Source organism: Notechis scutatus, chromosome Z (assembly GCF_049901735.1).
Source record: "Notechis scutatus isolate UNSWTSFEM ecotype Mainland chromosome Z, rNotScu1.2, whole genome shotgun sequence".
In the NCBI taxonomy this organism is placed as follows: Eukaryota; Metazoa; Chordata; class Lepidosauria; order Squamata; family Elapidae; genus Notechis; species Notechis scutatus.
Window position 1 is genome coordinate 59,565,897 of NC_142025.1, and position 12,872 is coordinate 59,578,768.

General features: G+C 43.2%; 1 protein-coding gene across 4 annotated transcripts in view; it reads left to right on the forward strand.

The window, feature by feature from the left end:
- The window catches only part of TRAK1 (trafficking kinesin protein 1), a 289,447-nt gene that overhangs the window by 80,393 nt on the left and 196,182 nt on the right, over positions 1-12,872 (forward strand). For 2 of the 4 annotated variants that reach the window (XM_087947778.1, XM_087947773.1), the window contains exon 2: positions 4,026-4,315. The gene's annotated coding sequence lies outside the window, so the exon portion shown is untranslated. Of the gene's footprint in view, positions 1-4,025; positions 4,316-9,879; positions 9,900-9,920; positions 10,050-12,872 lie in introns of those variants that run through there. The other 2 variants (XM_087947779.1, XM_087947774.1) reach the window with 2 other exon arrangements.

The window sequence follows — 12,872 nt, forward strand, 5'->3', positions numbered from 1 at the left end:
AAACAAAACCAACTCCCACCCCGACGAGAGTGGGTCACACTAGCCATTGGAAGGGTTCCATCCCTCTCTGGGTTCCCCAGGCCCGCTGGCAAAACCAGGTCTTAAGTGCCTTTCAGAATAGTATTAATGAGGGGGCGATTCTAATCTCTGGGGGAATGATGTTCCAGAGAGATGGAGCCACCACAGAGAAGGCCCTTCTAGGTCCCACCAGGCGTATCTCCCTCAGGGGTGGGACCCGCAGCATTCTCTGCCTCTAAAGGGTTGGGTAGATGTCACTGGCAAGAGATGTTTCCTCATAACCTGGACCCAAGCCATGAAGGGCTTTAAAGGTGACAACCAGCACCTTGAATTGCACCCGGAAGCAAATTGGCAGACAATGATACATGTGCACACCGTGGAAGCTCCACAACTGGAGCTTCCAGATGCTCTTCAAGGGAAGCCCCATGTAGAGTGTGTTGCAGTAATCAAGATGGGAAGTGACCAGGGCATGAGTGACTGTGAGTAGGGACTGCTGATCCTGGAAAGGGCGTAACTGGTGCACAACCCGCAGTTGCGCAAAGGTTCTCCTGGCCACAACCACCACCTGCTCTTTGAACAGAAGTCGTGAGTCCAGGAGAACCCCCAGATTACGCACAGGGTCTGTTTGGGCTAATGCCACCCATCCAAGACTAAAGGTGGTAATTCTCTCTGAACCAATGAACCCCAGACCCAGAGCCACTCGGTCTTGCAAGGGTTTATTTTCAACCCATTGCTCTCCATCCAGCCCCTAACAGCCTTCAGGCATTGTGAGAGGGAGGACACAGCAACACTTAACTCTCCACAGGCCGAGACATACAGCTGAGTATCATTAGCATATTGGTGATACTTCAGTCCATGGTGATGGACGATCTCACCCAGCGTCTTCATATAAATGTTGAACAGGAGTGGAGAGAGTACTGAGTCCTGCGGAACCCCGTAAAGCAGTGGGCAAGGGTTGGATCTCTCCCCTCCTATCAATACTGACTGAGAGCGGCCACAGAGGAAGGAAGTGAACCAAGACAGCACAAGGCCTCCCACTCCCATCCCCTGAAGATGTCCCAGGAGAATCCCATGGTCAATGGTATCAAAAGCCGCCGAGAGGTCAAGTAGAGCAAGGACGGATGCACTACCCCCATTCCGCTCCTGCCAGAGAATCATCTAAAAGTGAAACCAATGCTGCTTCTGTCCCAAATCCAGGCCTGAATCCTGACTGGTAGGGGTCGAGATAATCCGTTTCATCCAGAAACCTTTGGAGCTGCAGCGCGACCACCTTCTCAACAACCTTCCCCAAAAAGGGAAGATTGGAGACAGGTCAGAATTATCTAACCGGGTGGAGTCCAGCGATGGTTTCTTAAGAAGAGGGCGGATCACAGCCTCCTTAAAGTGCTGGGGCACCATCCCCTCCTGTAGAAAAGCATTAATCACTGCCAGAGTCCACTCAGCTGTCACCTAAGATCTAAAATACCGGTGCTCGCGCGCATACTCCCTAGGATCCTGTCCGCTTCCTCAGGAGCAACAGGGTCAAACTGTTCCCAGATAACACAGCAAGAACGTGCCTCAGAAGCTTCCACCGGGTCAGCAATCACACCGGCATCTAACTGGGTACGAAGTCGAGCGATTTTGTCTTCTAGAAAATCCGCAAATTCTTTAGTGTGCCCCTTCAGGTGGACCTCAATCTCCCCCTTCCCTAAGAGGAGATGGCTCACCTTAAAGAGGGTTGCTGGGCGATTATCTGCAGATGCAATTAGTGTGGAGAAGTATTTACACTTCACCACACGAATCGGCACAAGTAGGCCTTAGTGGCAGCTCTTACCCGTGTTCGATCAAGTTCATCTCCTGTCTTCCGCCAGCAGTGCTCTAGACGTCTCCTCATGCATTTCATCCCTCTCAGTTCCCCATGTATACCATGGGGCACAGAGAGGTCTATGGGTGAGGAGAGGTCACAAGGGTGCAATCCTGTCCAGAGCCTCAGTGACTTTTTTGCCTAATGACTGATGGAATTCAGTTAATGGCAACAAAATGGACTGCTGGGATTATCATAGCTAAGCAGTAAGGTCAATGATATTATGATTTATGACTATATCACTTGGCAATGAAAATTCCAGAGTCTGTTACCATTGTAAGTTAAAGAGTATATGTTCTTATAGAATCTTTAGTATCAATATCTGGTTGGTCTCTGTGTGGTATGAATTCAAAAGATGGGCCCTCAACAGATTCATCATGATTCTTTTATTCTTTGACAAAAAGGTAAAATGATAAAAAAGTTCTCTTTTAGGACATACAGTTAGGCCATTGTATCCACTTCTATTTTACCACAAATCTTTGACACAGCAACACTAATTTATCCTAAGATATAGCATAATGATGGGGTATTAGAATAGGATTTTGGAGCCAGGGGGATGGGGTTGGGGAGTCCTAGAATCAAGTTTGCCCTTAGTCATGCAACAGACTGGGCTTCTTTGGATCGATTATTCTCTTTCAGTTTAACCTACTTGATAGGATCTGGAAATTGGAGTGGGTGGGGGGGAAGATCAATCCCTATGTAAGCTTCCTTCAGCTTCTAAAAAACAGTGGATATAAGTCATAAAAACCAAGTAAATAGTATTGATTAAGGTTGACATAAAGAAGATCCTAGCATGGTACTGCTAATAGAATTTTGGAGGACGAGGAAAATATAATTCTGGTAATAGGGAGTGACAATACAAGAATTGCCATGTTTATGCAGTAATCTTAAAAATTCTTATTTTCAATATTGTTCCATGTACACTGCTTAGTTATAGTATAACCCAATAGAAATACTATGAGCAGAAACTTATCTGAGTAATGACTATTGAAAGAATTTAAGTAGCATTCTCTATATGAAACTTGATCAGTTGGAGATTGCATTTAATGGTTTAAGGATATTTAAAATTATGTCAAAGTGAGATTCTTGCATAAATAGAGTATTACACAGTGTAAACTATAAAATATCTAAGAATTACTGTTTCTCTGAAAATATGACCTACCCCGAAAGAAAAGCCCTAGCTTGATTTTTACACGTGCACCCAATATAAGCCCTACCCCCAAAATAAGCTCTAATTAATATCAGAGTATATTCATGAAGTGGAATAGAGCTTAGTAACAAAGTCAGCCAATGAATAGGCTTGGCAACAGACCAGCCAAACGGAGCTGATTTGGAAGGTGAAACCAGAAGTGGCCTGGGTGTGGCTCTAGTCTCTGCTCTCAGCTCTAAACTGAAACTAACTTGCTTGCTTGCTGTAACTGATATATGTTCTGAGTCCACTGAGCTGCTGCTTGTATTTTTGCTTATGTTACGTTGAAAGAATCTACAATTGGTATCGTAAACTTTACTCATGTTATGTTTATAAATAAGTTAATTATCCTGCTGAATCAGTCATCTCTGTGTTTTCTAGACTTGAATTTCTGCTGCAAACTCTCAGAATTAAGACCCCACCCACTCCGGGGTGCATGGGGTGAGGCACATAGGTAAAAATTAAGTTAGGATGGAGGTGGAGCTGCCCTACTTATCAGGCCTTGCACACCCTGACACCTGCCTTGCCTTGCCAGTCCACTTCTGTGGCTACTTGTCGCCGCTTGTGCGTGATGTCCCCAGCCTCCATTTCGTTGTCAGAGAAACAGGCTGTGAATTGACATGCACAGTGTCCCTGGCCTCATTTTGCTGTCAAAGGCCTTCTGGAAATGCCTCTGCAGCCGATAACAGAGCTCTAAATCAAATCAGAGATCTGTTATTAGCTGCAGAGACCTTTCATGGTGACTGGTGATCTCCAGAAATTCTGGCTGTATTCCCAGTTTTTATCTTTCTGAATTCGTTTCTATGTACAGATCTTTAAAAATATCTAGAAGTAAAATAGAGACTATTTTATGCTGCTTTGCAGTTGCTTGTGACATTTAGAAAATATTTTACCTTGGGATTACTACTAAAAAGCAATAATTTTTAGAGATGTTTTATTTACTTAAATTTCCCTTCTTTGGTATATGTATTACAGATCCATCAAAGAAGCCAACAGAGGGAAGATTGCATTGCCAATCTCTGCCAGATACAGTCTCCTGCTTTGGCCCTCTGATGGCAGTAGGCACTTTGCTGTGAAACTTGCCAAACTGGACGCCACAGTTTTGAACGACTATTCTTTGGCAGCTGTTGTGCCCTATCCTGAGACAACTAATCATGCAGTCCTAGCCTGTAGTACAGGCATTCATGAAGAGCATTATGTAAGTGAAGGTGTGGAAAACAATGTGTCAGACTGCAGGGAATACAGAGATGCTGGCACCATTACTGGTAGGTAATAATATTGATGTTTCTTTCTTAGTATTGACAAACCTGCCATCTGTCTTGCAATATCATTTGGAGGAGTTTAAACCTGTGAGTCCCAAAGAAGTGAATAGAGTCTTTGGTACTGTGGTTATAGCCATTCATATTTTAGATCTGTTCTGCTTCTGGTTGGTTATGGAAGAGGCATTGAGTGGTAAATGCCAGTTTGATACTGTACAGGGAGGGTTCTATTGGCTCAGAAGGAACCCCTCATATCAAGAGACCATTTCTTTATCCAGCTGACCTAGAAAAAAATCACTAAATATCCAACCTTCCCTTTTTAGACTTAAAGCATACTTTTTAAGGAAAAGAACACATACATTTCAGTGGTTGTCACAGTTCTCTAGAACAACTTTCCCACTGACATGTTATGGGCCCCAGACTTTAAATGATCTGGCTCTTTCCTCAGTAGTTTGGGTATAGGTGACTAGAGTTCCTTTTTGATTGCTTTAAATTATTCCATTCAGAACATTGTGAATTAATTAATTAATTCTTTATTGGCCAAGTGTGATTAGACACACAAGGAATTTGTCTTGGTGCATATGCTCTCAGTGTACATAAAAAGAAAAGATACATTCATCAAGAATCATAAGGTACAACACTTAATGATAGTCATAGGGTATAAATAAGCTATCAAATCATACTAGGAAACAGTCAATATAAATCATAAGGATACAAGCAACAAAGTTACAGTCATACAGTCACAAGTGGGAGGGGATGGGGGATAGGAATGATGAGAAGATTAATAGTAATAGTAATGCAGATTTAGTTCATAGTTGGACAGCGTTGAAGGAATTATTTGTTTAGCAGAGTGATGGCGTTTGGGAAAAACTTTGTCTAGTTGTTCTGGTTTGCAGTGCTCTACAGCATTGTTTTGAGGGTAAGAGTTGACACAATTTATGTCCAGGATGTGAGGGGTCTATAAATATTTTCACAGCCATCTTTTTGACTTGTGCAGTATACAGGTCCTCAATGGAAGGCAGGTTAGTAGTAATTTTTTTTTCTGCAGTCCTAATTATCCTCTGAAATTTGTCTTGTTGGGTAGCAGAACCAAACCAGACAGTTATAGAGGTTCAGATGACAGACTTAATAATTCCTCTGTAGAACTGTATCCGCAACTCCTTGGGCAGTTTGAGCTTTCTGAGTTGGCGCAGAAAGAAATATCAGGTTTTCAAGTGATAAAATCCATTTAAAAAGAAAAGAGCAAAGTCCATCTTCCAAAACAATTTCTTTTATTTAAGAAAGTATCAAATTCGCAAAGTCCATGGTAATTCCAGATCTGACACAACTTGAATTACCCCACAATATCAGAAGTTAGAATCACAGAATCACAACCCCCCAAAACAACCTCCACAATTGAAAGCAGTCTTCCCCTCTTCTCCTCTGATGCGAATTCGGTGATACGCTTCTCGGAGATCTAATTTGGTAAACACTTTCCCTTTTGCTAAGTGTCCTAACATGTCTCTCATGAGCGGTAGGGGGTATGTGTTGTGAATACTCACAGCATTTAAAGATTTAAAATCCCCACATAAGCGCACCTCCCATCTTTTTTTTTCTTTAAATAGTACAGGAGCAGCCACTCTGGATTTTGCAGGTTGGATGAACCCTCTGGTTAGGTTTATATAGTGCCGTAGCTTTTTCATTTCCTTAGGTGTCATGATCTGGAATAATATCAGGTTTCCAAGTGATGAAATCCATTTAAAAAGAAAAGAGCAAAGTCCATCTTCCAAAACAATTTCTTTTATTTAGGAAAGCATCAAATTGGCAAAGTCCATGGTAATTCCGGATCTGACACAACCTGGAATTATCCCACAATATCAGAAGTTAGAAACAACCCCCAAAAGTTACATTCTCCAATAGATGTAATTTAACATAGTTTGATGTCAAAATCTCCACCAAAAGGGGCTTGAACATGGTCAGTTCGTTTTCCCACGGGAAGAAGAATCACCAAGCCTAAACAACTCTCCCTATTTCCACTCCTCTCCCCGTAGGAATGTGGCAAGCCTGGAACCCTTTCCCCATGACCTCCAAAGAGAAAGTAAGAAAAAGGATATATACTAAGCCTAACTAAAATGGCTATACATATGTCAATTTTAGGCTTGACAGGCTTCCCTCCCTCATTTGAAAAGAAACCCCTGCAATGACATAAAATACACAAAGATTGAAATTAGGTTAAACACAATCATACATTGCACATTTTAACCTCCTCTGCCACCCACAGAATTCGCCTTAGGCTTATGTTTCATATAATTTTCCCACCAATCTATCAGCCTTAACTTTCCAGCTATTAAGCCAAGTCGCTTGTGAAATTGGATAACTTTTCTAATAAATTAAATATTGTCACTTCCCTCTGAAAATCCTAGAATCCAAAATTTTCTTAATCTCATAATGTTCGTGCCCTGTAATGAACAAAGGCTTTGGAGCTACACGTTCTGCTGGCCTCAATGAAGAATCAACAACCAGCTTTAATAAACTACTATGAAACACCAGATGTACTTTCCCCAATAACTTAGGGAGATTGAGTTTCACAGTTACTGGGTTTATTACTTTAATTATCTGAAAAGGCCCTATAAATTTTGGACTTAATTTCCTAGAAGGTAAGTGTAACTTCAAATATTTAGTTGACAAATAAACTTTATCCCCCACTTTAAATTGTAGCTGCTGGGAAAGATGCTTGTCAGCTTGTATTTTTTGGATTTGCGCTGCCTTATTCAAAGCCTTTTGTGTTTCCTTAATTGCGGTCATCCATTCAGTTACTGACATGGATGGCGGGGGGTCACTCAGCAATTCAGGCATGGGAACGAACTCCATTCCAGTATTAATTTGTTAAGGTGTTAACCCAGTACTGCCATGTACAGCATTATTATAAGCAACCTCTGCAAATGGCAGCAATTCAGCCCAGTTAATTTGTTGATAATTTACATAACATCTTAAATATTGTCCAATAATTTGGTTAGTTTTTTCACCTAAGCCATTAGTTTCTGCATGAAATCCTGAGCTTAGACCTTGAGAGGATCCAATTGCTTTTATAAATTCTCTCCAGAATTTTGCAGTAAACTGAACCCCTCTATCTGAAATGATTCTGCGAGGCACTCCATGCAATCTATATATATGATTCACAAACATTTTGGAATAACTTCCTGGCTGATGGTAGTCCTGGGCATGTAACAAAATGAGCTTGTTTGGAAAATAAATCCACTACAGTCGAAATGACTGTGTGCCTCTCACTCTCAGGTAAATCTACTATAAAAACCATCCCTTTCTCCATTGTGGTGGAGATAGCATTCAGAATTGGGTGATCAGTCTCCGCTGCTGATTGGACTGAGTCTGTCAAAACTCTGAGGACACTTCCTCTGTTGCTAGGGACCTCCCAGAAATTGACTGAGTCAGCTAGCTGGATGACATGTTAATGTCTTCTCCTAGTAAAATCCAAAAATCTTAAAGAATTAATTTGGAAAATAGGAAAAAAATCACCAATCCTGAATACTATTGCAAAAAGTAACCGGTCTACCATTTTGACAGCTGTCAAAGGCAGTGTGGTCGGGCCTTCGGCCCAGGCTGTCGGATGTCAGATCAGCTGAGGGCCGATCTACAACGTTCTGAGGTACTGGTTGCGGGAGGTGTGTTGAAACACCATCCACACCACTTCTCCGCACTTTGGCTTGGTGAGGCTCTCAGTGGCTTCAAATGGCCGTTGCAGATGCCGAAATTAATCACGGTAGCATTAAAAGGGGTAGAAGACTGCAGCAAAGATCAGCAGAGTGACAGGCAGGTAGGGAGAGTCGATTTAGATAGGAAACTGACAGGAAAGACTGCAGAGTAATTGGTGGTAACTCTGGAATAACAGCACTGGAGTTAAAAATGGCTAAATCACAAAATGGTAACTGCGCTGTCAGGAGAGTTGAGGAGACAGCTTGCAGGCCGTCACGCTCTCTAAGCCCAGCAGCCCCAGATCAGATGGCTTCCTATTACAGCCCCAAGCCAAAGGACAAGGCTGAAGGAACCCGAAAGGGCTCCAAGGCTTTTTTCCCCTTCTCCACATTTCCTTATTTTGCCTTGCCTTCTTTCTTATTATTTAACACAAAAAGAAATTCCTAAAATGGTGCAGGTTTTCAAAAAAGTGTAGCAAGCTGTGACTAAACAGAGCCTCTTTTCAACTTGACTTAGAAAAGATGAACAGTTCTTGAAGGTGATTAAGAAGAGAAAGACACAACTTACTGTCCGTTTGAAAGGTGAATTTCAAAATGGTGGCTTCTTCAACCCTGAACAGATTGTAGCCCCTCCCCCCAGCTTTTGGCATGCACACAGCTTTGGAGTCAAACTCCAGAAGCCATTTGCCAGGTTTCAGCTGTATTTGGACGATTCCAAGGGGTGTGCATAAGCACACCAATGGGCCTATCATCCCTGTCCTAATGTCCCTTTTTATTCATACCCATTTCATGTAATCATAATCATGTTTTAATTATATCTGTTATCTAATACATGCTTGACAAATAAAATAAATAAGTTCTTCGACTCACCCTGACCATGGGTCAGGAAAACTGAAGGAATGCCAGTCCTTTCAATTGAAAAGATTTTCCAGGGGAAAATCCTTCAGAGATCCCTCCCTGGTTGTGTATTTCAGTTGGCCATCTTCCCAGAAGTAGATCAGTTAGATGTTTCAACCAAAAAACATGCAGTTCATCTTCACCTAATTCTGACCAATTCTTGATCTTTCTTACACACTACTCTACAGTTTCTATTGTTATTACTACTACTTTCATTTCAAGTGCTTTTTTATTTTTATTCATCTCATTTAACCAAGCTGTGTCATTATTGTATCTTTTTGGGTTATCCCATATCTGCACACAGAACGGCACTGTTTCTTCCTTATCAGGTGTACTGACTGATTTACTGCAGTCGTTCCATGGATAGATCCAGTGATGGGATTCAATTTTTTTTACTACTGGTTCTGTGGGTAAGGCTTGGTAGGCATGGCAGGGGAAGGATACTGTAAAATGTCGAGTCAGAAGTGGTATTTGCCGGTTCTCTGAACTACTCAAAATTTCCGCTACCGGTTCTCCGGAACTGTTCAGAACCTGCTGAATATCACCTCTGGGTGGATCAGAAGAAACCTTCCTTTTTTATCTCATTAACATTTTTATTGAGATATAGGATAAAATAAGATACAAAATATGAAAGAAATTAGGAAAACAATGGGAAGAAGGTAGGGGGAGAAAAGTGAAGAAAGGTTAGAAAAAAGAAGCATAGACTTCCGACACACTGTTGCAGTAAAATAGGGCATTAGCATCAAATCACAACTTTTTTTCATAATAATATAAACTAGCCATTTGTTTAAGGATTTATCAGTCTAATCCAGGGGTGTCAAACTCAATTTCATGGATGGCCGCATCAGGGTTGTGTTTGACTTCAGGGGGCCGGGTGGGTTTGGCCAGGTGTCAACCCTGAAGCTGGCCTAACTGTGGCCATTTTCTCTTTAGCTTTGCTCTAAGGAGGTCTCTCTTTGCATTGTTTCAGGGGTGACACAGCCTGGAACTAAGAAGCCAGGAAGGTGGGTATAGAGATAGCTGGGATGTTATAGCCTAAATAAAATTCCCCTGGGAATCAAGGACATTTCTGCAGGTGTTCAAAAGATGGAGAATGAGGTCACCTAGCAACTGGAATACATGCTGATTGGACCATGTGATTGGAAACTCTGAGAGTAAGTGATTTTACTTTTAATTGGGTGTAAAACTGGTGGGAATTTAGAGCCAGTTTTCCACCAACTCTATGCCAGTTTGACATGTCCCAATAAAATGTTCCTTGAGTAATATGCCTGCTTCTGAGTTCTTATTGAATGGGATGTATTACTTGGAACCTTTACATTAAACTGGCCCTGAAAACTCTAAGGCTCCAAACTGGAGTTGCTGTCCGGGGTCCCAAGCTCAGGGTGCTTACCCAGTCTATGCGGGCAATAGAAAAGACTCAGGGAAGATAAAGGAAAAAACTGGATAAGCGATGGACGCTGGCGGAACCTATGGGGGAATTGAGGAGCGCCTGACATTCCCCTCGATGCCCAAGCGAGCGGCCACAGCTGAAGTCAAACACCAACTGGGGACCTGGGCTGAGGAGCAAATCAACCTGCCAGCTTCTGAGCTTTACAGAGCAAAGGAGGACCTAGAGTCCAAACTAGCCTCTCAGGGTAAGATAAGGGAGAAACTGATCACATCCATGAGGGAGGCGAGAACAATGATCCTGGAGTGGAAGTTAACAGTAACTCTGAATTCAAATGAATCGGGAGAATGGAAATACCAGACTTGCAGCCAAACCCTGGAGAGACTGTCTGAAAGATTTGAGCAGATGCATCTCAGCAGCATTGGCCAGCAGAAGTGAACCAGTCACATGATAACTGTCCTGGGCCAGCTGACTTTTACATTTCCCGTGCAGAGGGACTGGTCTACTCAGGGTGTGATACCTCAAGCCCTGCATTCAGTACAACCTGGGATGCAACCAAGTCTGCCCAAGAAGGATTAGTCGTCTCTTCTGATGACCCGAGCTACCAGCCCTCCTCAGCTGCTATCAGCTTGGTCGAGCTCCAGTTCCTATTGGAACTCACCCAGGTGCCGAAGATCAGCCCAGGCCGCTAGATCAGTCATGACTGCCATTGGCTGGGGAGATGCTCCTAGCTGGGCCTACTACCTGGACAAGGCTGGGTCCAGGTCCAGGCACAGCCCCACCAGTTGTGATGCAACCAACATTCTGTGGCCCAGGGGGAAAGCTCCACTGTGCTTTCGAGTGGTGTTCAATGGCAGCCCGGATAAGTTGACCTTTTTCTTAAACCGAGCTTGGACTCACATTAACTCCTCTGGGGACAGCTACCAAGATGACTGAGAAATTGTTTCCACCCTCACTGTCAACCTGGAGGTGGCAGTGTTGGAATGGGTGACCCAAATTTATGACAAGGGGGCCACTGAGCTGGAAAATGTTGACCATTTTCTGCAGGAATTAAGGACTGATTTGAGGACATATTCCATAGCCAAGAAACAGAGACAGAAATCAAGAAAATCAGACAGAGAGACCGTCCAGTCAAGGAATATGTCTAGGAATTCCGAAGAATCACCGGGAAGCTGAGGTGGTGATTGGAACTGATGCTGGTCCATTACTTTAAAGAAGGTCTGGACAAGAAACTGCTCCAAATCTGCCTTTGTCAGGGAATCCCAGATTGCATCCACGACTGGTACTAGACGGCTGTAGTAATGGACCTAGAACTATGGCGACATCAGAAGGAGACCCAGAGAGGAAGCCTAAGAGACAACTGGGACGGCAAGCCAGCCTATGCCAAGTGGAGGAGCCACTCAAAGAGACCTCTACGATGCCCATAAAATGCTTCTGGTGTGGACAAGAAGGCCACCGGGCATCTGAATGCCTAGCACTAGCTGCTGTGCCACAAGCAAGAGGCCAAACTTATTCTGCAAAAGCAAAGAGCAGCGCAGAACTATGGAAAAGGGGAATTTTGCCCAGCAAGCCATTGAGGTCTCTCCCCCCACGCAAGAAAAAGGGGAAGAGAGAACTCAGGTCCCTGAGGTCTCATCACTGGCAAGCAGTGACAGCAATGACAATAGTGAGGATGATCCAATTGTAAGTGATCATCCGTGCTTTAACAATTAAGTTGAATTTAGTGGTGCTAGGAACATGACCCAAGGGAAAATAGAAGCCATCATAGACATGGGCTGCACTTGCTGCTTTATCAGTTCTTCCACAGTCGCTAAGCTGGGCATAAAGATGAGACTCCTAGCAAACCCCATACAGTTTGAGCTAATAGGAGGGAACCCAGGTATGCATGTCACTAAACCCATCAAACTAGAGATAGAGTACCACTGGGAGCTAATCCAGTTCATAGTGGTGCCAAAAATGACAGAGTCCACCATACTGGGATTGGCTTGGCTCAACGATCACCTGGGAAGGGGGTTACCAAAAATTGAAATTGGCTTTGGGTTCAGACCCGCCCCCCCAACCTTAATAGAGAGGGAAGTCTGCCAGCGGCTGAGTGACACTAATCACGAAGAGAAAGCTGCCATAATAGCAGAGCAGCTCCCGGGGACTCCCCAGATTTCAAGAAAATACCGGGACTTAGCAGAGGTATTTAGCAAAGAGGAATGAAATATTGTATCCTCCCACCGACCCACAGACTGCACAATACAGTTTATGCCGGGGGCTAAACTACCAAAACCAAAAACATATTCTATGACTCCCAAGGAAATGAAAGTGCATATAACCAGCAAAATCTATGGTAGCTGCCCCATCTTGTTCAAAGAGAAGATGGGTTGAGCCTCTGCATGGATTTAAGAGGAATAAATGCAGTATGTGTGGAAAACACTTACCCACTGCCACTAATAAAGGACATATTGTCCCACCTGGCCAACGGGAAGGTATTCATCAAACTAGACCTGCGGGAGGCATACTACTGACTCAGAACTAGAGAAGGAGATGAATGGAAAACTGCCCATTAGGCAGCTTCCAATTTAACTTGATGTTGTTTGGGTTA